The sequence below is a fragment of the Marmota marmota genome, unplaced genomic scaffold (genome assembly GCF_001458135.2).
Source record: "Marmota marmota marmota unplaced genomic scaffold, marMar, whole genome shotgun sequence".
In the NCBI taxonomy this organism is placed as follows: domain Eukaryota; kingdom Metazoa; phylum Chordata; class Mammalia; order Rodentia; family Sciuridae; genus Marmota; species Marmota marmota.
The window spans coordinates 34,844,427-34,868,883 of record NW_026000005.1 but is presented as its reverse complement, the minus strand read 5'-3'; the positions used below and the strand labels follow the sequence as shown (position 1 = coordinate 34,868,883).

The following is a 24,457-nucleotide window of genomic DNA, read 5'->3' as shown; positions in this document are numbered from 1 at the left end:
CATACGCCCTATTTTAAATGCAAACTCTCTACCATTTACCACAGCACTTTAAATCATAATTGTGTGTATGTACGTGTGTATGCACACGTGTGCATGTGTTTGAATATATATATATACCTATGTAAATATGTGTATATATTTATATGTACATATAATATATGTATATGTTATATATGTGTATATATATATTTGCATGCTGTCATAGAAATTGAACATTTAAAGAGGCACTGTAATGAACATGGAGATTTAAATCCCAAGATAGAAAGCCTTAGAAGGCTCTCTATTCCATGTTCTTTGCTTGACTATGATCTTTGATAATTATTCCTATGATAGAGGATGAAACTGAACTGTGTATCATGGTCACTGATTCACTCTGCATTCAGATTCACAAAGAAAATGTGACTTATGTGGAGTTTAAATTTTTTCTGTGTCTGATCTATTTAGAGCCCCAATAGCACTAGCTAATGGGATAACAACCTTGTCAGTCAATGATATCTCAAGTTCTTCCAGTTAAATATTTATATCAAAGGTACTTACTGAGTTGTTTGAAAGTCTGTTCCTTCCCCTGCTCTTTCCAAGATGGCACCTGGTGGGGCTAAAAACAATACATGATGAAAGAAAAGAAGGAGGGGCTCTAGCCAATATGTTATTCCATGGATTTCCATTGGTTTCCACTGGGGTGGACGTTGGTCCAGTCCCAGGATTATTGACCTCTGGTCCCCAGTGCACTGGAGGCAATGTGATATCTGGGGTCTTCTCAATACCCCCCTTGGCTTCCCTCAGGAGTACTTTGAATTTCTGGGTCCACTGTTCACTAGCAGGTCATGGATGTAAGACATGATGACCCAGACTTGCCTTTCCAGCCTCTTTCTTGCTCTGCTGCTAAGCTGTCACTCAGCCAGGTTGACTATGGCTTTGTGTATGACCCTTCCAAGAGGCTCGTAGTTCCTTCAATATGTGGCCAGGGAAGAATGTGCCTGGCCACCTCCCATAAATGTTTTCAGGCTCCTTCCACTTCTATGCAGAACTTTCTACTAGTTTCTTTCTCTCTCTCTCTCTCTCTCTCTCTCTCTCTCTCTCTCTCTCTTTCTTTCTTCTGTTCTTGGGTTTATCTCAGGGATGAGAGAATAAGGATACATAAATCTAAGCTCCTGCTCTTCTGTCTCCTCCTCACAATCCACTTTGGGACACACAGTCTCCCTCCCCCTCTGGTCTGCAGGGCAGAGTGTGTGTGCGACATTCCTCTAGCCTCCTCTACCTGAGATGTGACTTGCCCTTTGCTGTTTCTTGAAGCAGAAAGACAGTGTGTGAGGAATGAGAACTTGTTTTCACAAGTAAATGGACATGACTTTTGAAATATTTAAAAAAAAATACAGCAATTGCATTACCATATGTAGACCCTCTGGGCTGACTGGGAGTCCTGTACAGAGAGGGAGCTTAATAAAAGCTGCTTCCTGGCTGAGAGGAGAGCGGGAGGAGGAGCCTCAACTGCCTAGGAGTAACATCTCCAAGGTTTCTGCAAATTTCTTTCTTTTCTGAAATGCAAGACTTTTGATTGTTTCTGTTTTCTTTTAATTTAAATAGTACACACCTCTCCATCTGTCCCTCACCCTCCTACAGGGTGTTCCTGGGAGAAACCACAGTAGGTGTCCATCACATAAGCAGGGTGGCTAATGAACAAGATACCCTCAGGAAATATCCTTCCATGCTCTTTTAATTCAGAAAAGTCAAAAGAATAATATGATAGACATATTAACATATCCTACTCATATTTAAAATTTTGCTTTGTGTCATTGAGGCTTCAGATAGTGTGTATACATAGGCTCTTCCAGTTAAAGTTGAAAACTATTTTGTTACTCTTCAGAATCCCAGTATCTTCTCTTTCTCCCCAGAAAAAAATAACTATCAACTATCTGATTATTCATTCTTGGTCATGATCTTATTAGCTTAATGCAAATTTGTTAAATATTATGTTTGTATTATATATCAGATAATATATATTATTAGTCTGCATATTTAAAAATTTTTCCTAAAGGATATGTACTATGGTTTGGTGATGAGGTGTTCTCTGGAAAGTACATGTGTTAAGAAATGCAGGAATGCTCAGAGGTGAAATTAATTAGAGTATGAAAGCTGTCACCTCCTCAGTGGATTAATCCACTTGATGGGTTAATAATTTGAATGAACTATTGTGTGGTAATTATAGGCAAGTGGCTTGTGACTGGAAGAAGTAGGTCACTGGGGGTATGACCTTGGACTATGTCATGTCCCTGCCTTCTCCCACTCTGTCTCTACTTCCTAAGTTCTCTGGGTTGAGTAGCATCCCTCTTTTATGCTTTTCCATAGTGATTTCTGCCTCACCTCCAAACCAGAGCAATGAAGTCAACTGCCCATGGAATGAACCTCTGAAACTGTGAGCCCAGAGTGACCTTTTCTTCCTCTAAGTTTTTTTTTTTTTTTCCAGGTATTTTTGTCACAGTGATAAAAAGCTGACTAACCTAAAACGATAGTACATGAATTGTTTTGCCACTATTATTTTTAGTCAACAATATGTTTTTGAGATTTCTTTTTGTGTGGGTACATATAGGCCAGTCTATTCATTTTAAGCTGTTTTCAAATACTGTATTCAATTGTGAACATATTACACCTCTTAATTCCCCACTGGAAAAAAAATCAGATTTTTTTCCCAATATTTTCAGCTGGTATTTTATTTATAAGGTACTGGCTCAACCTAATACTTTAATTTCAGGCCAAATTTTACTGAAAAAACTGTGTTGCTTGTAAAGCAGCTTAATTTCCCAGCTGACTCGGAACTATGTCCAGAGACAACTGAGCATCTCATGTGCCCCACAGAGTTAGAGATCACCTCCCCCGGGCCTCTCTTTGACTCAGTTTCTTTGTCTGGGAAAGTAGGATCATAATTGTTTCTTTCTCCTTGGGCTGTTGTGAAAAAAATAAAGGATTATGGATTCTTATAGTGTCCAGCAGCTAGTAAGCCCTCTGTTAGCTATAGATATATACAGAAATTAATAAAAATGAATGTCTAGTATAGAAATAGAACCCAGAATCCTGACTCCCTGATCAATTTTCTTTCAGAGAGTCTTTTGAACTGGGTTATCTCTGTTGGTAAGATTTTTGTCTTTAAGAGTTTATGGTCTGTGAGGACACAATTCCAACGTGGACTCAAGGAGGCAGAGGCCACAAGCAGAGGCAGTAGCTGTACTGCTGTCAAAGTCACAGGTGCTGCTAGCCAAGGCTGTCCTCTGGGTTTTCAGAGCGTGCCTTTGCAAGGCCTGCGTGGGCCTGCCAGGATTGAGTGCATTTTGAGAATTGAGAAGGGCAGCTCAGATCCCTTGTGATAGGCCTATTCTTTGCATAGATCTGGCCAATCAGAGCTCTGTTGCTATGTGGCTCTCTCTCCAGCTCTGCTCACAGCCAGCATGTTGTCCAGAGACATCCCTTTGCTATTTCTGTTTTGAGTGATTTTTTATAAACACCTGATGCACACCTTTTCTCTTCATGTTCCTCTCCTCTAACCCTCCATTTAGCCCCTACCCAAGGCCCTACCCAGACACACAAATACACAGGAATCAGACTCAAACTATTAACAAAGAAAACTTGGTCCAAGACAGAAAACAATCTTTGAAAAGAGCCTTATTTCATGCTAAGCAATGCTGAGAAAATCTGCTCTCAAACACTTGGGGACACTAATTAAAATATTCATTCTTTCTTCTCCGCTTCCAAGAGTGGAGAAACCAACAGAAGAGAAGTAATAAGTTTCCAGATATTCTGCTCTCTACCTACTCTTCCCACCTCCCTCAAGGACTCAGCCCCAAAGCTAGTGTGACTCTTCACAAGCCATCAGCACGGGGGCGGGGGGGGGGGCTCTCTGGCTTTCTCTTCTTTTGGCAGAACATCTGGATTCTGTCTGTTCATCTCCCCTCCTGTACTCTCTGATAAGAGACAGGACAAAAGCAAGGCAAGCACATTCTTGAGAGAGAGGGGGCTGTGTGCAGCCAAAGCTCAAGACAGCGCCAGAGCACACAGGGAGGGGAGACATGAAAGAGAGTGATGATTGGCTGACCAAGGTGGTGCGATAAAATGGGATGGATTGGAGGGAAAGTTCTACTGGGGCAGAAAAATCATGGCAGGTCAGGGATTTGGGGACACTAAAGAACAGAAAATTAGAATTCTAGTTAGTGACCTTGACATGACTTATTGGAATGTTAAAACTTTAAGAAAGATATGTGTACTAGTTGGAACAATTGTGGAGCCATGGTGCTTTGAATGCAGTATTGCTACTGGTTTATTATTCCAATTTTAAAGTAGTTTATCAGAACATACATAAATAAATTGATGACCCTTCAAATAAGGGTCACGATGGTATAGGGCCGGTTGTGCTACAGAGACCAATTTCCTGGAAACCTACCTAATGCTAGTTAATACACTGTGGCTACTGAAAGAAAGGGAGAATTAAATAGAAAGCTGGAGTACCTTGCTTCAAATGAGTTTGCTCCAGAGATCTGATTTTCCTAGTTTCTGCATTAACTTCTTCATCTCTTCCTCCTTACTAGAGGTTGTTCCAGGGGAGCAGGGATTTGTAAGGGCTCCAATACACATAGCAAATATGAAGCAAAAGCTTTGAAACAAGAGTGTAAAGAATCATGAAAACATCTGGGGAGCTCTGATTTTATTTTTGAAGAATATAGCTTAAAAATACATGTGAAATATAAGCTGTGGCCTTAAAAACCAGGGCCTAAAATAAATAAGAGTTAGAAAAATAGTAATCTTAATATAGTATCTTAAGGTTTTAAACAAAAAGATTTCTTTTAAGAACTAATAAATATCTCATGTGGTATTAAAACCTTCTTCTAGTATCAAGAATTCCTTAAGTTCATAATGATCTTTACTTAAATTCAAGAAGACAGCACTCTGGATTTTAAAAAAAAAGTAAAAAAGAATAAGATCCCATTTTGAAAAATTCTACCTTCCTAACATATTGAGAGATGAGAGGAATGATTCTAATGACTCTTTCCTAAGAGTGATGGAGTATTGGGATGTATTTTAAATGTCTTTTGTACTTTTCGGTTTTGTTTATTTTTATTTTTAATTTTTAAAACAAACACTATTGTTTCCTACTGATATAACATAATTTTCTCTAAAGGAAAAAAGCAATTAAACTGTCTTGAGAATTGAGTGCCACACACTTTTCCCTGTGGATCTCAGGAGGCTTCCTGTGTGTATGTGTGTGATTTTGTGTGTGTGTGTACATGTGTGTGTGTGTGTGTGTGTGTGTTGACAGTGGCAGTGTCTCAGTGCATCTGTTCCTACGGGATACTTTATGATACAGAAGTAGTGAGTGAGAAGAGGGACAGGAACTGGGAGAACTGGACATGACTCAGCAAAAACACACTGTGAAATTTTCAGGCAGCTCAAAATCCCCTCTGCTCCTGAATAGAATGGCCCTGGCCCTCTCAAAATGAGGTGGATGTTCTAACCTTGCCTGGGTAAGCTTTAAGAGAGGGTGGGGAAGGAGGATACCGGCAGTGGCAGTGCACCACCTGGCTCTTCCCTCCAGAGGGGAGGCCAGGGGGTGAGTTCTCTGTCCTGTGCAAGCAGGGAACAAGGTTCTTCTGTAGTTGGACTGAACACGGGGGCAGACCAGCAGCCTGGAGGAAATTCTCAATAGCAGCATTTCTCAGAAATACTGCGGAAGTCTCCCAGACAAAGCAGACAGATTGGCATCTCTTTCTTGATCTCTTTCTTCAGAGTCAGAGAGGGGGAAGGAGTGGGATAGACCTAGCCAACATACCAGGGACAGTGGTGAAATCTCGGGAATCTGAGGGGGTCTGCCAGCCATGTTTCCACAGCAGCTTGGGCAAGAGCACTTAATGTCTGCGCCTGCATGAACTTGGCTGCCAGACTACAAAGGTCGCCCCCAGGCTGAAGGGCCATCTGCCCCTGTATTCACCTCCTGGTACCAGCTCCTAACTGTAGGGATCAGTATGGATTTGGACCCTCAGCTTGGGTCCTGGGACACTTAGGGGTCCACTCTTCTGCTTGTCATTCTGTCACCTTCTTTGCCTCTTCCTCCTGCATTGCCAGACCCCATTCTTCACCTAGACACTCATATTTGGTGTAACCAACACTCAGATGCAGAACTGAAATCTAGTTCCCATAGTCTCTGGGTTAGTAGTACTCCCAACCTGCCCCCATTACCTCTACTCCTCATAACCCACAAAGAAGAAGACAAACAACACACAAACAAAAGTTAAGAATAGAAGGGAGATTTCTGGCCTTGGCACAGCAGGAAGTTGTAGCCATACAAATGATGCTCGGAGACCAAAGAATCATGTCATGACCTTAGGCAGAGTAGCCATATGGCTGATAACATTGCTGTATCATATGGCTATATCATTGGAGGGCCGAAATTAACCCTTTTGTTGTTCAGTTCTGGCTGTAATATAATTTTACAGATGGAAATATTACAGAGAGAAATGACTTGCTCTGCTTTACACAGCAGGTAGAAGTAAAATGAACAGAAATGATAGAAGCCCAGACCCAATTATTTGACATCCCAAGACTTTTCCTATGTCTAAATGGCTTGACGAAAATGGCTTGACTAGAGGAGTGTCTGGCAAATTTTTATGATGGGAAGCCCAACCGGCAGACCTCAAAGTCTTCTTCTGTCTCAGTGACACTAACTTTCTCATCTTATTACATGAGTTTGGGATATAACATAGTAAAAGCATATTTGCTTGAAATTTTTTTCTAAGACAAAGTAGAAGTCCATGTTCCATTTCTGTCTGACCTGTTTTATTCTAGGGGCATCTTTTCAGGACCATCTTCTCTTTATTTTACATCAAATACCAACTTAACCCACACATACATCTCATTAGTAATTTAGTTGACACTCTAGCTGCCTAATTTTATTCCATCACAAAGTGAGTTTCCTGGTAGCATGGAGGATGAGATTAACAGATATAAATTTACAAAACTGAAAAGAATGTATATGGATGGAATGGTGACCTCTTCATTATGGCAGGACCACGGCAGCTTCCATCCACACCCCAGACAGAGATTAGCCACTTCAGGTGAACTTGTTTAGGACAGAAATCTCCAAAGGCTTACCCAAATTCCTCATTGGTATTACCATATTTTACTCTGTGGTATTACATACAACGGTTTAGGTAGAGTCTTGCTTCACATATTCTAAGCCCCTGACCAAGGACTCAAAATTGGATTAGATGACACCTCTATCAGTTCAAATTGTGATAGTTATGTAGTGAAATATACTGTATCCTATAAAAGTGGGAAAGGAAAGAAAAAGAGATGCAGAAGGAATTGTGCTGAACATGTTGGATCAAATTAGTGCAAGAGTCATTTGGATGAATCTCAGTGTCTTAAAGTAGATGAACCAATAAACCTATAAAACTCAGTCAAGTGCCTGTTTACAGAAAACTTTATTGTTCATAATTTCCACATCAGTGCTGCTCAAACTTTACTACACCTCTCTTGTTTTGACCTCAGTAAATTGAGCTGAGATATGTGATTCCTACCTCCAATTTGCCAACATGGAAAGAGACCTTAGAGGTTGGACTGCACACAAGTCCCCATGTAGCTGAAGGGCAAAGCAGAGGAAGCATTCTACTTTCCCAATATCTCCCCTTGACCCCACTGCTCCACAACAAGGTGTCCACAGAAACCACAGCCATCTCTTGTAAGGCAAACATGAATCTATCTTGGCCTAGTACTCTGGAGGAAATCAGGATATGAAAAGACATTTCCTCTGTCTTGCCAGATGGCTTCAGGATAAAATTCTTACCCAAACCAAGTGTCAGAGTCCAGTCAACTATTTCAGGGAGGACAAGAAGTAACATGAAGTATTTGCTCCTCCTTCTTCCCTGAGACCCCACTATGTCCAAGCTTGGTGTGAGCATGTCTTGCTAAGGCAGGCAAGATCACTGAGCTGAAATCAAGAAGATGGGTCCTGGGAGAGTGGACCCTTTTAAGGGTGAGAATTGAATGCTGGAGAAATCCTAGCAGCCTTGGCAGTCACAGGTTTGGGTTCCAGACTGTACTCTCTCATTTTCCATACCTCCCCAAGAGCTGGCTGGGCAAGACATGGAATAAGCTGAAGAAAACTGAACGCTATCCAACCCATCTGGGAACCCACAGTGGAAAATATGGAGGTAATATGTTAGGACAGCTCTGACTTCTTGTAATCAATGCATACTTCAGTACTATTCTGCATTCTTTTGCACAACTTTTCATTTTTTAAAAAATGAACAGGTAGCATTTAGAATGGCTACTCATTTTTAAAATGTTTGGAGAAGCCAGAACTTGGAGAAGCCAATGCCAAGGAGGGTGGTGACACTCAGGAAAAATCACCTCTCAAGAGAAGAAGGAGGAGCTGGATGTTTGGTCTCAAATTCTATTACAGCAAACACTTGAAAACTTTTTGCTTGGTTTTTGTGATAAGAGTTAGCTTTAGGACTGTCAAATGCATTCATGGGCCCTGTTCCTGCTTGACACCAAACATAAAAGTTAAAAAAATGAATGAGACATGATTTGGGCACTTAAGAAAGCTGAAAATGTTAAGTTAGTCTCAGATTAAGTGAGAATGGATTGCTGAAAATCTTGAAACACACTCAGTTACTTTAAAAAATAACACACACACAGAAAATCAGTGCCAAGTTCTCCCAGTTGTCCTTTATCACCTTTGTCCAATGTGCTATCTCTTGAGAATTGCCTCGTTGTTCTCCATTGGCCTAAGTCTGGCTAATCTTAGGAAAAATGTTAGAATGGGCGGGAGTCCTATGATATCAGCTCACCTCAATCCTTCTTAGGTAGATGAAGGAAAGGAGCTCACAGGAGACAAGTGGTAGATGCAACTTCCTGAGTGGCTTTTTCAATCCTGTGTCTTCCCCTTCAGGGGGTCAGCATGCCCACCAAGAAGGCAAACTTCAATTGTAATCCCATAAATAATAGGGCCTCCAATGGCTCCCCATCCCTAACCTGATACAGAGGGTTTGCTTAGCTGTTTCCACATCTCCAGCCTAATCTGCCACTTTTCTCCCATGTGTTCCTTTCATAGAGTGAAGATAAGGTCTTCAAAGTTCCCTAAAGCACTTTGATCCTTCCTGTTAGAGTCTGTGAACAAGTCTGGATGGCGCCTGGCATTTTGCCAGAGGGAGTGGTTTGTGAAGTAACTCCAGCGAGCCATTAAGTGTAGAGATTCCTTATTGGTTGACTGCGAGCCATTAAGTGTGGAGATTCCTTATTGGTTGACTGCTGTATCGAGTTTATGTTAATTAAGATAAGCTGTGTGGAATGTATAAATACCTCTGCTGTCCTACAATAAACGGCTTCTACTCCTGCTCTATCAATCATCTACACAAGTTGTTCGTCACCCCCCTGATTATTTTGCTGCAGCCGGACTGGGGCACTTCCTCTGACTTGTGTTTCTGCATCTGAGATTTATTATTATCTATCTATTACATTAACTATGCTCCTATTATTTAAACATCATATTCATCATCAGGCTGGGGCTGGGGCTCAGTGGTAGAGCATTCACCTTCCAAGTGCGAGGCCCTGGGTTCGATCCTCAGCACCACATAAAAATAAAAAATAAATAAATAAAATAAAGGTATTGTGTCCAATGACAACTAAAAACTAAATATTAAAAAAATTATATTCATCTTTCAAAATTGATTCTTCCATCCTTCCACACTAACTTTTTCTCCCTTCATTGATTTCTGCTAGCTCTGTTCTTGTTTTATTGCCAATGAGCTTCACTTCAATAGAGGTGATACCTTACTTGTCGTGTGGTCTCATAGAGCCTTGACCGTGTATTTGCTTGGAGAACATTTCCTTTCTCTTTTGTGGTGTACCTGTAGGGCAAGCACTCTAACACTGAGCTATAGCCCAGCTCTAGACAGCATTTCTTAAGTGGGGATACCCAATGGACCCACAACTCATTGTGACACAACTAAATTTAGAACTCAGAGCTCTTTCCTTTTACCCTGCTGTTCTTACCCCCTTCTCCCTGACTCCTAGTTCATCAATTTTCAGGACTCATTTGAATTCTGACCTATTTGTCCCATGTTCCTGTTCTGCCTTCTCTTGGTTTCAGGAGTCTTATGGTTAAACATGTCTTTGGACAGATGTTGTTTTAATATGTTGTTAATTGAGTTGAGGGCTCATACTAGATGCTTATTGCCTATTTACTAGTGATGACTTGCTGAATTCAGAAAGAAACCAAGGCTTTGAAGACATACAGATTTCTATTTAGATGTCGCACTGTTTTTTCTTAGACCTTCCCTTTTCTTTCTCAACTTTTCCTCTAATTGTTTTTTGCAAAGCTCTAAGTCTGCTAAACAGAAGATGGTCCAGGTGGTTGTGATTTAATAGATACTGACAGAACATCCACCCAGGCTGAATGGACACATCTGCACAGCAGACCTTCAGGGTAGAACACCAAACGATAGAGCATTCAGGAAACCTCGGAGTGGAGGCTGACTCTGGAGGCATCCACCCTGGGTTGCGTTGGAAACCCTGGGTTTGCATTTGGAGTCTCAAAACTTCACACTGGGACATGTAGAGAGTAAAGCAGGGCAAATGGGCTGGCAGTTTTCCTGCCTCATTCTGAATGGGAGACAGGGAAATGCTCCAATGCCTGGCTAAGAACACCTGGGTTTCTCAGTCCCCGGATGTTGGAGCGGGCTGCTCCTGGCTCTCATGCTCCCTGCTCCAGGTCCTCCACCACCCTCTGATCATTCTTTAGTTATCCAGTTCTTTTTACTCCCCACTTTTCAAGTACCCATGTTCTTCAGGTGCCATGTTCTTTATTCTCTTTCATAAAAAGTTTCTCTATTACCTTATCCAATTCCAGGGCTTTGTCACCTACATGGTGATGTCTCAGAAATCTGAACCTCTCTCTTGAGTGCCAAGCCTGTTAGAGTTCACAACTGAATTTCCCTCTCAAATAAGACATAGTCTCAAACTCTTTGACCTGTTCTCTCTCTAGTATCTCCGACCTTAATAAGTGACACCAAAAATGTACCCAGTTTTCCAAGTCAGAAATCTAGGAATAGCCTGGACTCTGTCTTTATTGTAACTCACCTTAGTAGTCACTAAGTACTGTCAGTCAATCACAGTTTCCAGAAATCAGTTGAAGCAGCACCTTGATTTTGTTCTCACCTCTTTCTTCTGTTCTTTAGTCCCATTCATTCCTGTCTGCCATTATAAGCTTGGCTCCTAACCAGTGTGATACTCCCACCATAGGCCTGTGAATACATCCTTTAACCTCTCTATGCTGTTTCTTCATCTAAGACTTGAACTACATCTCTGAGACTTTTCCCAGTTCTGACCTTCTGCCATTGGCCACCTTGTGTATCTCACAGGTCCCACAGTGAAAAACCAAGCATTGTCCTTTCACTCATTCTCCACTTCTTAATAGTTGTTTTCATCCTCCACTTTGCTAAAAGAGCTTTTGATTGACATATGGCATTCCTAGGCATCAAACCTGAGGCCAGAATGTGCGTTCCCAGACATTCCTGAGGGAGACGTCCTATGCCCTTTCCTCCTGCTGTCACAGTAGGGAAAGAAGTTTCCTGGAGCCACGGCTTAAACAGAGTGACCATTGTTGTCCTCTTTGTCCCCACTGTTATTGTTTTGAGGGTGCTGTTCCATGGTTCTGCAGAGCAGACACACTAATGGAAAGTCTTAAGACATGCTCCTCCTTCAAATTAATTAAAGGGCAAATAACTCCTTTTCCCTGCTCCACCTCCGCCTCTGTCCGTCCCGTCAGCCAGGACACCAGGTTTATTGGCTTCTGAGCCTTCAGCTTTCTCTGAAGGTCATAGCTCCTTTGGTCTTGATTTAGAAATTTCACTGAAGGTCATCAAGATGGTACTCCTGCTATGGCCTGGCACACTCACGGTGGTTTTTAGAATAACCCTACCTTCTCTAAGTTTGAGGAGTCATCCATTTTTATACCTCACTGGCTAGAAGAAAGGGAAAGACTGAGGCTTTCATTCTTCAAGACCCCAGAATTGCGTTTGCTTCATCTTATCTCTGAAATGGGCGTTTGTTTTTGATACCTCCAAGTGCTTTTCTGAGTTCTATGCAGATTATAAAGAAATGTCCTTTTTTCTCCCATATAGTCCCCTAACCTCATCTTCCTAGAAGTCTAGAAAAGGAAGAGAGAAATACAAGTATCTCTGTCCCCCATTGAGGCTTATTGAAATTTCTGATAAAAACCTGGCAAAGACTATGCAAGAGATATTAAGACATCTAGGCCTTATTAAATAGCAGGACTTGAATAGGAATTTGAAGTTATCTAACTTAGTTAACTTCAAATTCCTATTCAAGTCCTCCAATTTAATATAGATTATCCTCCTCAGTCTTACCCTGCCATTTCTCAGGTATGGAAAATTAGGCTTTCAGCAAATTGATGGTGTGCTCTGGACTCCCAGTGTACTTTCCATTACTGTCTGTTTCCTAATTGCATGCGGATTTCCTTATTCTTCAGAGCCAAGGAGCATCAACATTTGGCTTCAGAAATGCTGCTAAATCCTGGATAAATCAGAGTGAACAAGCAAGGTAGCATTCAAGGTGTCTCATTACTAAATCGAGATGAAATTCTTGTATTAAACCCTGAGCTCCAGGAATGCTTCAGAACTTGTTACTTTTTCTTTATAAGTATCCAAGGAAATGCAGGACTATGAGACGTATCCCACCTCATGAGGCCCCATATTGCTCTTAAAAGATGGGAGGTTTTTGTTTGCATGTATGAAGCAGAGAAAGACTTTCCTAAATTTTGGTAAGCAGGGTTTGTTTTGGATCTGGGAAGAGTGGAAGAGGCCTCAATTGGAGTGACTTCACGGAGGACTAGGAAGGTTCCCTTTTCTCACCCAGAATCACTGTTGACTTATATTCAACCATTAGAATTTCTCTAAAGTAAAATATTGAGGAATATATTAGGTTGGAACTCTAAATAACTGGTTTCCATGCTTGGTTCTGCTCCTGTAACTTCATCCATATATCAGTCATTGAGCTACTATATGTCTGGTACCATTTTAGGTGCTGAGTATTCACTGTGCAATAATGCAACAATCCTTCTTTTCATTATAGTGAGAAAAGCAATAATTGACATATAAATAAATGTATAATAATATAAATGTTATAAGGAAAACAATAATTGGAAAAAATAGTAGAAAGTCCCAGACAAGAGGATATGTTTGTGGGGTGGGGTGTGCTATGGGGCTTTAAAATTGTTTTCCCCGGAATTTTCTTTTATCCTTTTTTTTTTTTTTTTAGAGAGAGAGAGAGAGAGAGTTTTTTAATATTTATTTTTTAGTTTTTTGTGGACACAACTTCTTTATTTTATTTTTATGTGGTGCTGAGGATCGAATCCAGCACCCTGTGCACGTCAGGCGAGCATGCTACCTCTTGAGCCACATCCCCAGCCCTCTTTTATCCTTCTTTTGAAAGGTGGAGGCTAATTCCTCACCCCTGGAGCATGGGCTGGATTTCGTGACTTATTCTAATAAACAGAATGAAGTGGAAGTGATGGTATGTGATTTTGGAGGCTGGATAATAAAGTCACTGTCTTCTCCTCTTAGGTTGTTTGCTCTGAGGGAAAGTGAGCTGTCATATTGTGAGGCTCATCAAGCAATTTATAAAGAGGTTCACCTGGCAACCAACAGAGAACTCCTGCCAACCTCTCAGCAAAGAGTCATCCAGGAAATGGACTCCCAGCTCCAGTCAAGCCTTCAGATGAGCTGCAGCCCCAACCAACACTCTGACTACAATGGAAGGAGAAAACCTGAACCAGACCACCCAGGTAAGCTGACCCTGGATTCCTGAGGTGGAGAAACTCCGAGACAACTAATATTTGTTGTTTAAGGTCAGAGGTTTAGAGGATAACATGTCAAGTTGCAGTAGATAATAGATCCTCTCCCCTTCCACTAACTACTATACATGTGTTTAGGGAAGCTCTCTTGGGGAGGATAGTTCTTGAACAGAAACTGAAAAGAGGACATGAGCCAGATTCAAGAAGAGAGAACAGAACTGACAAAGTAGTGTAGTCAAGAACAGCAGGGAGTTTCATGGAGAATCATCCATGACCTGGCGAAGGCTAAGACCAGGCCTCCTTTCAGTGGAAAGCTGGGCTTTCCATCCTCTGAGGATTACTTTATTATATTCAGACATCCCCCTTTCACTGAATTTCTATTATCTAAGTTATAAATAATTCTAGAGAGGTAGAATTCAACTTATAGAAAACTAATGGTAATGTAAATGATTATTCCCAAAGAAATACAATGAATGTGACTGAATTCTACTCCTCCGATAGTGTGTGTGTGTGTGTGTGTGTGTGTGTTTTGGCACCAGAGATTGAATCCAGGGGTGCTTAACCCCTGAACCACATCCCCAGTCCTTTTTATATTTTATTTAGAGAAAGGATCTCACTAAGTTGCTTAGCACCTCGCTAAGTTGCTGAGGTTGGTTTGAACTTTCGATCCTCCTGCCTCAGCCTACCTAGCTGCTGGGATTACAGGCATGCACCACCATGCCTAGCCCCAATATTGTATTTTAAGCAACATTGTTGGAAATAATTCTTATGCCATATAACTCACCCATTTAAAGTTTAGAACCCAGTGCTTCTCAGAATTTTTGTAGGATTGTGCAAATGGCACCATAATCTAATTTCAGACCATTTTTATTTCCTCTCCAGCAAAGACACCATAACTCTTTATCCCTTGTCATCATCTCCCCTTCCAATAAGCCACAGACACCCACTAATCTGCTTCCCATATCTATAGATTTTCCTATTCTGAGAATTTCATACAAATGTGATTATAAAATATGGGCTCTTTTGAGATTGTCTTCTTTCACTTAAAATAATGCTTTCCAGTTTTGTCTGCTGTGGAGCATATAGTAATACTTTACTCTTTATTTTAAAATAATATTAAATTGTATGGACAGGCAATTGGTTAGCTATCCATCAATTGATGGATATTTGGATTATTTCTATTGTTTTGAAAATTATGAAGGCTGTTTCTATGAACATTTATGTACAAGTGTTTCTGAGGATATGTTTTAACTTTGGTATTTGCCTAGAAGTATAATTTCTGGAATTTATAGAAGGCTCATGTCAAATGGATTTCTAAAGTGGCTGCACCATTTCACATTCCTTCTGGCAAAGTATGAGGATTCTAATTTATCCACATCCTGACTAGCACTTGTTATTATTCATCATTGGGTATAGCCATGTAAGTGGGTTTGGGGTGACATCCCAGTGTGATTTTGATTTGCATTTTCTTAGTGAGTAGTGATGTTGAGCACTCTTGTATGTACTTGTTGATTATTTTTATATTTTCCTTGAGCAATTTCTGTTTAAATCTTTTTCCAATTTTATTTCTTTCTTTTATTATTGACTTATTGTTTAGATACTAGGTGTCCCCAAAAGACACTGGAAACAACTACAGAAAATTTAGAGGTGAAATGATTGTGTTATGAGAGCCTTAACCCAATCCCTGATGGGGATTAACTGAGTGGTAACTGTAGGCAGGTAGGGTGTGGTTAGGAGGTGGGTTTCTGGGGGGTATGTTTGAGGTTTATAGTTTGCCCTTGGTGAGCAGAGCTCTCTCTGCTTCCTGATCATCATGTCCCGAGCCGCTTTCCTCTACCATACCCTTCGCCCATGACATCATGCCTCACCTTCAGCCTTGGGAAATGAAGTTGGCCATCTATGGACTGAGACTTCTGAAACCATGAGCATCAAATAAACATTTCATGTTTTAATTCTTCTTGTCAGATCTTCTGGTCATAGCAGTGAAAAATCTGACTAAAATATTGAGTTTATGTATTCTGAATAGAAATTCCTTATCCAATATATGTTTGGCAAATATTTTCTTCCATTATGAAAATTGTCTTTTCTGTTTCTTGAGGGTATTACATGAGAACAAAAGTTCTCAATATTAAATTAAATTTATATATATTTTTTCTTTTGTTGTTTATACTTTTTAGTGGTATCAGAGAAAACCATTGCTCCAAAGGCATGAAGATTTACTCCTATGTTTTCTTCTAAGAGTTTCAGTATTTTAACTTACACGTAGTTCTAGGATCTTTTTTAAGTTAATGCTTGTGAGTATTGTGGTGAAGATTCAAATTCATTATTTTGCTTGTGATTATCCAGTAGTCCCTTCCACCAAAAAGGTTTTATTCCCTGTTGAATTATCCACATACCCCTGTTGAACATGAATTGTCATAAATGTGTGGTTTTATTTGTGGAGTCTCAATTCTATTTCATTGATTAACACATCCTTGTGTCAGAACCATACTGTCTTTGTTACTGTAGTTTTGTGGTAAGTTTTGAAATTGGGAAGTATAAATTCTTCAATTTTACTCTTATTTTTTGAAAATTTTTTTAGTTTTCCAAGTCTCTTGTATTTCTATATAAATTTGAGGGTTAGTCTGTCCATTTCTGCAACAAAGCAACTGGTATCTATGTCAATCAGGCTGGGAAGCATAATCACCTTAGCAATGTTAAGTCATCTTATCCATGGGTGTGGACTGTTTTTCTATTTGTTTAGATTTTTTTATTTCTTTAATGATATATTATAATTTTTGGTGTATGTCTTATACTTCTTTTATCACATATGTTCCTAAATATTTTAATACTATTATAAGCAAAATTGGTTTCTTAATTTTATTTTCAAAAATTTCACTGCAAGTATACAGAAATATAGGTGATTTTTGCATATTGATCTTTTAGCCTCCAACTTTGCTGAATTCATTTAATAGTTTTAAAAGTTTTTTAGTGGATTACTTAGAAGTTTTAATAATACAAAATCATGTCATCTGTGCATAGAGATAGTTTCATTTTTTCCTTTCCAGTCTGGGTGACATTTATTTCTTTTTCTTGCCTAATTGCCCTGGCTAGACCTTCTATTACAATGTTGAATAGAAGTTATAAGAATTGGCATTCTTGCCTTGATCCTGATCTTTTAGGGAAAGTATTCAGTCTTAACCATTAAATATTATGTTAGCATGTGGATTTTCCATAAATGGTCTTTACCAGTTTGAGAAAATTCTTTTCTGTCCCACTTTGTTGTGCATGTTTTCCCAAAAAGGCATTTAGGTTTTATCATTTCCCCCCCTATATTCATTGCAAGGATCATATGACGTTTTACCATTGTAATATGGTATATTACATGAATGATGTTTCAGACTTTTGAAATCACCCTGCATTTTTGGGATAAGTTCCAATTGGTTTTGGTGCATACTACTTTATGAATGTTGCTTGATTTAGCCTGCTAGTGTTTTGTTGAGTATTTTCGTGTCTGTATTCATGGGGAATATTGGGCTGCCATTTTATTTCCTTCTGATGTCTTGGTGTATGAGGACCCAGTAATTCTGACCTCATATAATGAGATGAGAAAATGTTCTCTGTTCTTATAGTTTGAGGGAAGAGTTTTTGAAGGATTGATGTTAATTCTTCTTTAGGGCATGTTGGTAAGTTTTAAACCTAACAATTCAATTGTTTTACTTGTTATTAATCTATTTTTTTTCTATATTTATTGGGTAAATTTCTGTAACTTGAGTCTTTCTAGGGATTTCTATTCTATGTGAGTCACTTAATTTGTTCTTATACAGTTATTCATAGTATTCCCTTATAAATGTTTTTATTTATTTAAGATTGGTAGTGACATCTCTTTTTTTATTCCTGATTTTATTAATTTTAGTCTTTTTTTTTTTCTTTCTTGGTAAGTCTAGCTAAAGTTTTTTTTTTTTTTCTTTGTACCAGGGATTGAGCCCCAGGGTGCTTAACCAGTGAACCACATCCCCAAGCCTTTTTATATTTTATTTAGAGACAGAGTCTTGCTTAGTTGCTTAGAACCTCAGTAAGTTGCGGAGGCTTATTTTGAACTTATGATCCTCCTGCCTCAGCCTCCTGAGCCACTGGGATTACAGGCATGTGGCACCATGCCAAGCTCCATTTTGATTGTCTCAAACATATTTTTAATCATCTTATAGAGTATTAATCATTTTTAACCTATTAGCAAATATATATCAGCATTTATATTGGCCTTTATGAACATATATTTCTGCTCTTTGAATATTCTTGTGAACCAATCTTAACAAGTTGCTGACTTATTAATTAATAAGCTGAATTTCTATTTTTTATGAAAATTATACTTTAGCAAAAAGTATGACCATCAGTGAATAGTCAGAGAGTGGCAGAAAATGAGATGAGAGAGAAGGACAGAGGAAAGATCATGTAAGACCTTGTAGGGTTAGGGTTAGGGTTAGGGTTAATGAGATGAAAGATGTTGGCAACATCACAGAAAGGCCCTTTCCTTCGTTGGAATTGACTCAGCTACCTGTGCTATGTCTTTGTGCTTCCTCACAGGGTGCCTGTGAGCAGGAAATGAGACTAGGAAATAGAAACTTGCATTGCTATTGTTGGCACTCAGGCAGGTCACCGATGAGATCAGTTTTTAGACACTAATGATTTGGCCTGAATTATTGCTTTAAAATTCTTACCTGTTGGCAGATTTCTGAGGGAAGAAGATGTAGAGAATTCTAGAGGGCTAGGCCTTGTATCCTGGGAAAGGCAGTTTTGTGGAAGAAAATTCTGGGAATTTCTTTCTGAACAGGATGGTCATTAGAGCTCTAAAGGAAAGGCGTGGCCTGCTTCTTCCTAGCTCCACAGGGGGCTGGCTCTAGGGCAGGGAATGAAACCTAAGATGGTCGAGAGGTAAGACTGAGCATGGGTGGACAGGTCAAGAGAGAAGGTGACAGAAGACTCAGATCTCAAGTTTGAGGGTAAAGAGGAAAGGAGAATCTGGACATGAATGTCCATAAACAGATTTAGAACAGGAGTGCATCTGATGATTGGGACTAAGAGAGACAAAGGCCAAAAAAGAAGGATGACCCAGCCAAGTAGAGAAAAAGCTGCCCTTCAGAGAATTTTGTATGAACAAATTCACAAGCATCTCTCCTTAGCTTGCACCTCAGGGTGTTCACGGATGGCAAACTTAATCAAATCAGGATCTCTGTCATTCAATTTTCTTTATTTTTATTTTAGTTTCCCCCTGGCTTTGCCTAATTATTAAACTATTCACGGATATCTAGAAATACATTCCAGCACTCACAATCCTCTCTGGCAAACTTCTGCCAGCAGTATAATATAAATTCCTATTTTTCTGCTTATTCCTGTTATCGCTTGCCTTTTGCTCAGTAGACTTTTAACCTACTTTTCCCAGAGTTCAACGAAAGTCCTGACAAGTAATGCAAACCCCAGACAGTCACCCAGGGAAGTCTAATGGCTGGAACAGGTGATCCTCCAAGGAAGGAGAACCCTCCCAGGCAATGGTCTAACCACACAGCCCTGGTTGCTTGAGGTAATGGGAACTCTGTTCTAAAGCTTTTTAAGGGGACTCAGTTTATCATCCATGACACTAGGATAGGGAGCTATATAGTGTGTTATTCAAATACTTTTTTCTTCTTTCTCTTTTCAATTAAGAGAAGAAGTCCCCAGGAGAAACACTGTTTAAACATAAGGGTAGAATTAAGATAAATGCATTCCTTTTCCTTAGGAAATTTTCCTTGATGAATGAAAGCTCTCTACCCCTTAGTCAGCAAGGTCAAGTGCTGGCTCTTCAAGGAAGATCCACTTTTCCAGAGCTGGGGCTGAAGGTTGGGGCTGGTGGCCTGATAAGACCCTAGGGCTTGAGAGAAAATTGTTTTTTAGAAAAAGAGAACCAACGATCAGTGTTAGCTCTTCCCAAGAGGTTTGCTGCTTCTTGGTGATTTCAAAGCTGATGGTGGTTTTTGTGTGATTTCTTGGTATCTTCCCAAGGAGACCTCTGTAACTGTCCTCTGCTTCATGGCTGAGGAAACTTTCAATAGAGGGTACCATGTTCATTCCAGATGGACACAAGTCTTGTGTTTCTCCATTTACACTAAGAAGTGAGCAGAAAGCAAGGGAGTGAAATTGGAAAGGCTTCATTGTATCAGTACACCTGGGTCCTGGACCTGACTCTCACTGACTGAAGCTTAGGGGTGTGCAAAGGTGTGTGCAGGCTCCCTGGCTAACGTCGCACTGATGGAATTGGACCATATTTTCCAAGGTCCTTTCAAATTCTAACACATATATCCGAGTGTCACAGGGGTCTCTGAATGCCCTTTTATGTTCATTTGCTTTCTTCCTATTGTACCTTGTTTCTACAGTGGCTTTTTAAAAGAGCTCATTCTCTCAAAGTTAGAAAGCCACTGATTAGCAGAATAAGAAGACATTGCCTTTGGAATCTTGCTCAGGTTTATTTATAGCATGCTATTGGTTTTAGAATCAAATAAGGATGAAAAGATCCAGAATATAGGACGTCTAGGAATGTCCGGTCCAATGCACATGACAGCATGAATCTTACACAATAGGAATAATTATGTGCCTGGAGACAAAGGAATTAGAGGAAAAGGGACGACGTCCATTTTTAGAACTGTACTCACTTCATGCTAAGGCAGGGGTTCTGCCTCTCTGTCAAGGGAAGAGAGGTGCAAGTTGAAGCATAGATGGGCAAGAGGAAAGTGAGGAAGAAGAAGTGGTGAGTTGCTTTGGTAACTTTGTGTAGGTCCTCAGGACCTTTGGACATCACTCTTAGATGAGCCTCTATTTGAGCTTCTGTCAACAAGTGGTAAATGAAATCTTGGACCCATGATTGAGACTGCTACACCACTGCTGTCTGAAAGGTTAATGGGAGTGGATTACTATGGCATGAACATAATCAAAATTAATATAATCTTGGGGCTGGGGATGTGGCTCAAGTGGTAGCATGCTCTCCTGGCATGTGTGCGGCCCGGGTTCGAGCCTCAGCACCACATACAAACAAAGATGTTGTGTCCGCCGAAAACTAAAAAATAAATATTAAAAAATTCTCTCTCTCTCTCTCTCTCTTTAAAAAAAATAATATAATCATTATTTCAATATAGGATAATATTTAAAAGAGGAGGAAAAATGAAAAAGAGAAGACTTCTATCAAAATAGACTATTCTTCTATTAACATGTCAGGAGCTTAATCTCTGTTTCATCTTTAAAATAAATACTTTTCTACCCCTTGGTATCTTTCTCACTAATTCTTAAATGCTGTTAATCACTTTTAAATACAACTGCAATCTTAGATTTGTTTAAAATATTCCTTTCCACTCACACTGAGCCCTTTCTTTGGTTCCAGCTTCTTAGAAACTTGTATAATTCCCTGAAACTTTTGGCTCTATTTCCACAAAAAAATAATCTCTCAAAAATTTTCAAATATTTGGCAGTGGTAGCCCAGAAGGCATCCAGCGATGGGCACAGCTGGGGAGGCATGACTAAACTTTCTCAGAACTGTTGGTCTGCAACTCAACAGTCCGGGATGGCAGGAGAGGAGAAGCTGGCTTCCTGGCTCCCTCAGCCATTTTCCTTGTTCTTTTTTTAAAATATTTTTTTTAGTTGTCAATGTACCTTTATTTTATTTATATGTGGTGCTGAGAATTGAACCCAGTGCCTCACACATTCAAGGCAAGTGCGCTACCACTGAGCCACAACCCCAGCCCATCTCCCTGTTCCTTTTTTGTATGTGTTTTAATTTATTTATTTATTATAATTTATTATACAAGACAGTGAAATGTACTTCAAATCATAGTACACATATACAGCACAATTTTTCATGTCTGGTTGTACACAAAGTAGAGTCACACCATTTGTGTCTTCATACATGTACTTAGGATAATAATGTTCATCTCTTTCCACCATCTTTCCTACACCCATGCCCCCTCCCTTCCTCTCCCTCCCCTTTTCCCTATCTGAAGTTCATCTACTTCTTGGACCATCCTCTGCCCCCATCTCCATTATGGAACAGCATCCTCATATCAGAGAAAACATTTCACATTTGAGTTTTTGGGATTGGCTTATTTCATTTAGCATAATATTCTCTAACTCCATCCATTTATCTGCAAATGCCATGATTTTATTCTCTTTTAATGCTGAATGATATTCTATTGTGTGTATATACCACATTCTCTTTTTCCATTCATCTAGGTTAGTTCCACAATTTTGCTATTGTGAATTATGTTGTTTAAACATTGATGTGGCTGCATTACTATTGTATGCTGTTTTTAAGTCCTTTGGGTATAAACTGAGATGTGGGATAGCTGGGCCAAATGGTGGTTCCATGCCCAGTTTTCCAAGGAATCTCCAAACTGCTTTCCAAATGTCTTTGTGCCTCTCCAGTCATCACTTTCTTCATGAAGAGGATGGCTGCAATAAAAACTGCCAAGTTGGCGCCATTGACATGTCTAAGATTGTCTAGAATCTGTTTCTTCAGGGGTGTCTCTGAGGGGCTCACCGGCTGTATTCAAGTTGATGGGTCTCCACCAAGAATTCCAATCCTACTTTCCCACTCACAGTTTGAGGCAGGAGTTGAGGGCAGGAAGGAAGTGATGGAGACTGGAGACTCCTGGGAGAGGATCCAGGAGACAGATCTTGACCAGTAATGACCACTTCAGGAATATGGAACCTAATAGCAGTTGCCTGGGCTGGAGAGGTGAAAAGAACACCTGTCAGGAAGCTGGTTCTGGGAAACATCACAGTACCAGTGGGTTTGCAGCCCTTGCAACTCAGGAACACCAGAGAAGATGTGGCAGCATAGAAGACACAGGAGTGCTGGTAGCTGGCTGCACCCCCCCCCCCATAGGGATGGAACCCTTGGGATAAGACATGATGATAAGGGAAGACCACAGAAAGATATTCCCTAGGGATGATATTCCCAAAGTTGGGGGTTTTAAATAGAGAAGCTGCCATAAAATTATTGGATTAAGGACAAGAATAAACATATAATTAGAAATCAAAGCTGGTCTTAGAGGTTATGAAGAATACAGCCCACAGGTTCCATTAGAGGGTGAGGCAGAAGCATATACTACTATATGTGAAGTAGGTGGACAAATGCTTCCCTTCTTACATCTCTCATTTCTTTTTTCTACACTCTGGACTTGAGCAGCTCTCGATGTTTCAAATTCTTGGGAAAGAGTAAGGAAATAAGGGACACTTGAAATAGTCAGGATGTAGGACTAGGCCTAGTTTCTGGGGATTCTAGGGATTTCTAGCCACACTATTCCAAGTAGAAGTTGGGAATTTTATCTACTTTGTTGGGTCACCTTTAGATGACCAAGATTTCCCCTCTTCCACCTAGAGGCATCAGAGTTACAACCCGGGGTTGTATGAGGAATGACTGAGCTGCCCAGGCACATGTCTAACAGCTGAGTTCTAAGTCTACTCTCAAGGTTGCTTTGTAGTGGTCATGTTGATGGGGAGGGCAAGATGTCCAAAGAAATGGCAGTGACCCTAGAGATGCCAAATAAAAAAGCACATGACCACAAAATGCATACCAGAGAATAAAGTGGTGTCTGAAAGCATAATCAAGTGGTACTGATTCTGATCAATTGTTTCTTATTTTAGGTATAACTTACTCCTAAAAAAACCCATTTCTAAGTTCCTTTGGCTGGTAAGGGCAGAGCACTGGATATTCTGTCTGGGTTTTACATTTTTTTTTTTTTTGGCAGGATCTGGTTTGTATAATTTAACATAATTATTTTGAGATTCATCTGCATTTTGGATTCTTTTAATACAAAAAGAAATTACCCCTTTTCATTACACAGTAGAATATGATTATGTGTATAAGATGTGCCACATCTTGTTTAATGATTCACCTGTTGAAAGACATCTGGATAGTTTGTGGTTTTGGACAATTATGTCAAGCTGCTCTAAATATTCATATTCCTGATTCTTTGTGTTCCCAATTCTAAGTTGTTATTTTACCTGGGCATGGAATTGCTGGATTGTATGATAAGTGCACATTTAATTTTTTAAAGAAATTTGCCAAATTATTTTTTAAAGTCAAACCTACCAGCAATATATGAGAATTCCAATTGCTCCATATCCTTGGCAACAATTGGTATGGGTGGTGCATTTAATGTTAGCCATTTCAATAAATCTGTAGTGGGTTCTCATTGTAGTTGAATTATACTGTTATTGATCATCTTTCCATATGCTTGTTTACCAATCATATATTTTCTTTAGTGAATACCTGTTCAAATATTTTGCCCATTTTTATTGGGTTTGCTTTTTCTTTTTTTTTCTTTAATTTTTATTGTTGGTTGTTCAAAACATTACATAGTTCTTGACATATCATATTTCACACTTTGATTCAAGTGGGTTATGAACTCCCATTTTTACCCCGTATACAGATTGCAGCATCACATCGGTTACACATCCACTGTTTTACATATTGCTATACTAGTGTCTGTTGTATTCTGCTGCCTTTCCTATCCTCTACTATCCCCCATCCCCTCCCCTCCCATCTTCTCTCTCTACCCCATCTACTGTAATTCATTTCTCCCCGTTTTTTTTTTT

The 24,457-nt window shown here is 39.7% G+C and overlaps 1 long non-coding RNA gene across 1 annotated transcript in view; it reads left to right on the top strand.

The window, feature by feature from the left end:
- LOC125618225 overlaps window positions 1–24,457 on the top strand; it is a 69,085-nt gene that overhangs the window by 548 nt on the left and 44,080 nt on the right. The window contains exon 2 of the long non-coding RNA XR_007349480.1: window positions 13,629–13,849. This is a non-coding gene — a long non-coding RNA (uncharacterized LOC125618225). The remainder of the gene's footprint in view (window positions 1–13,628; window positions 13,850–24,457) is intronic.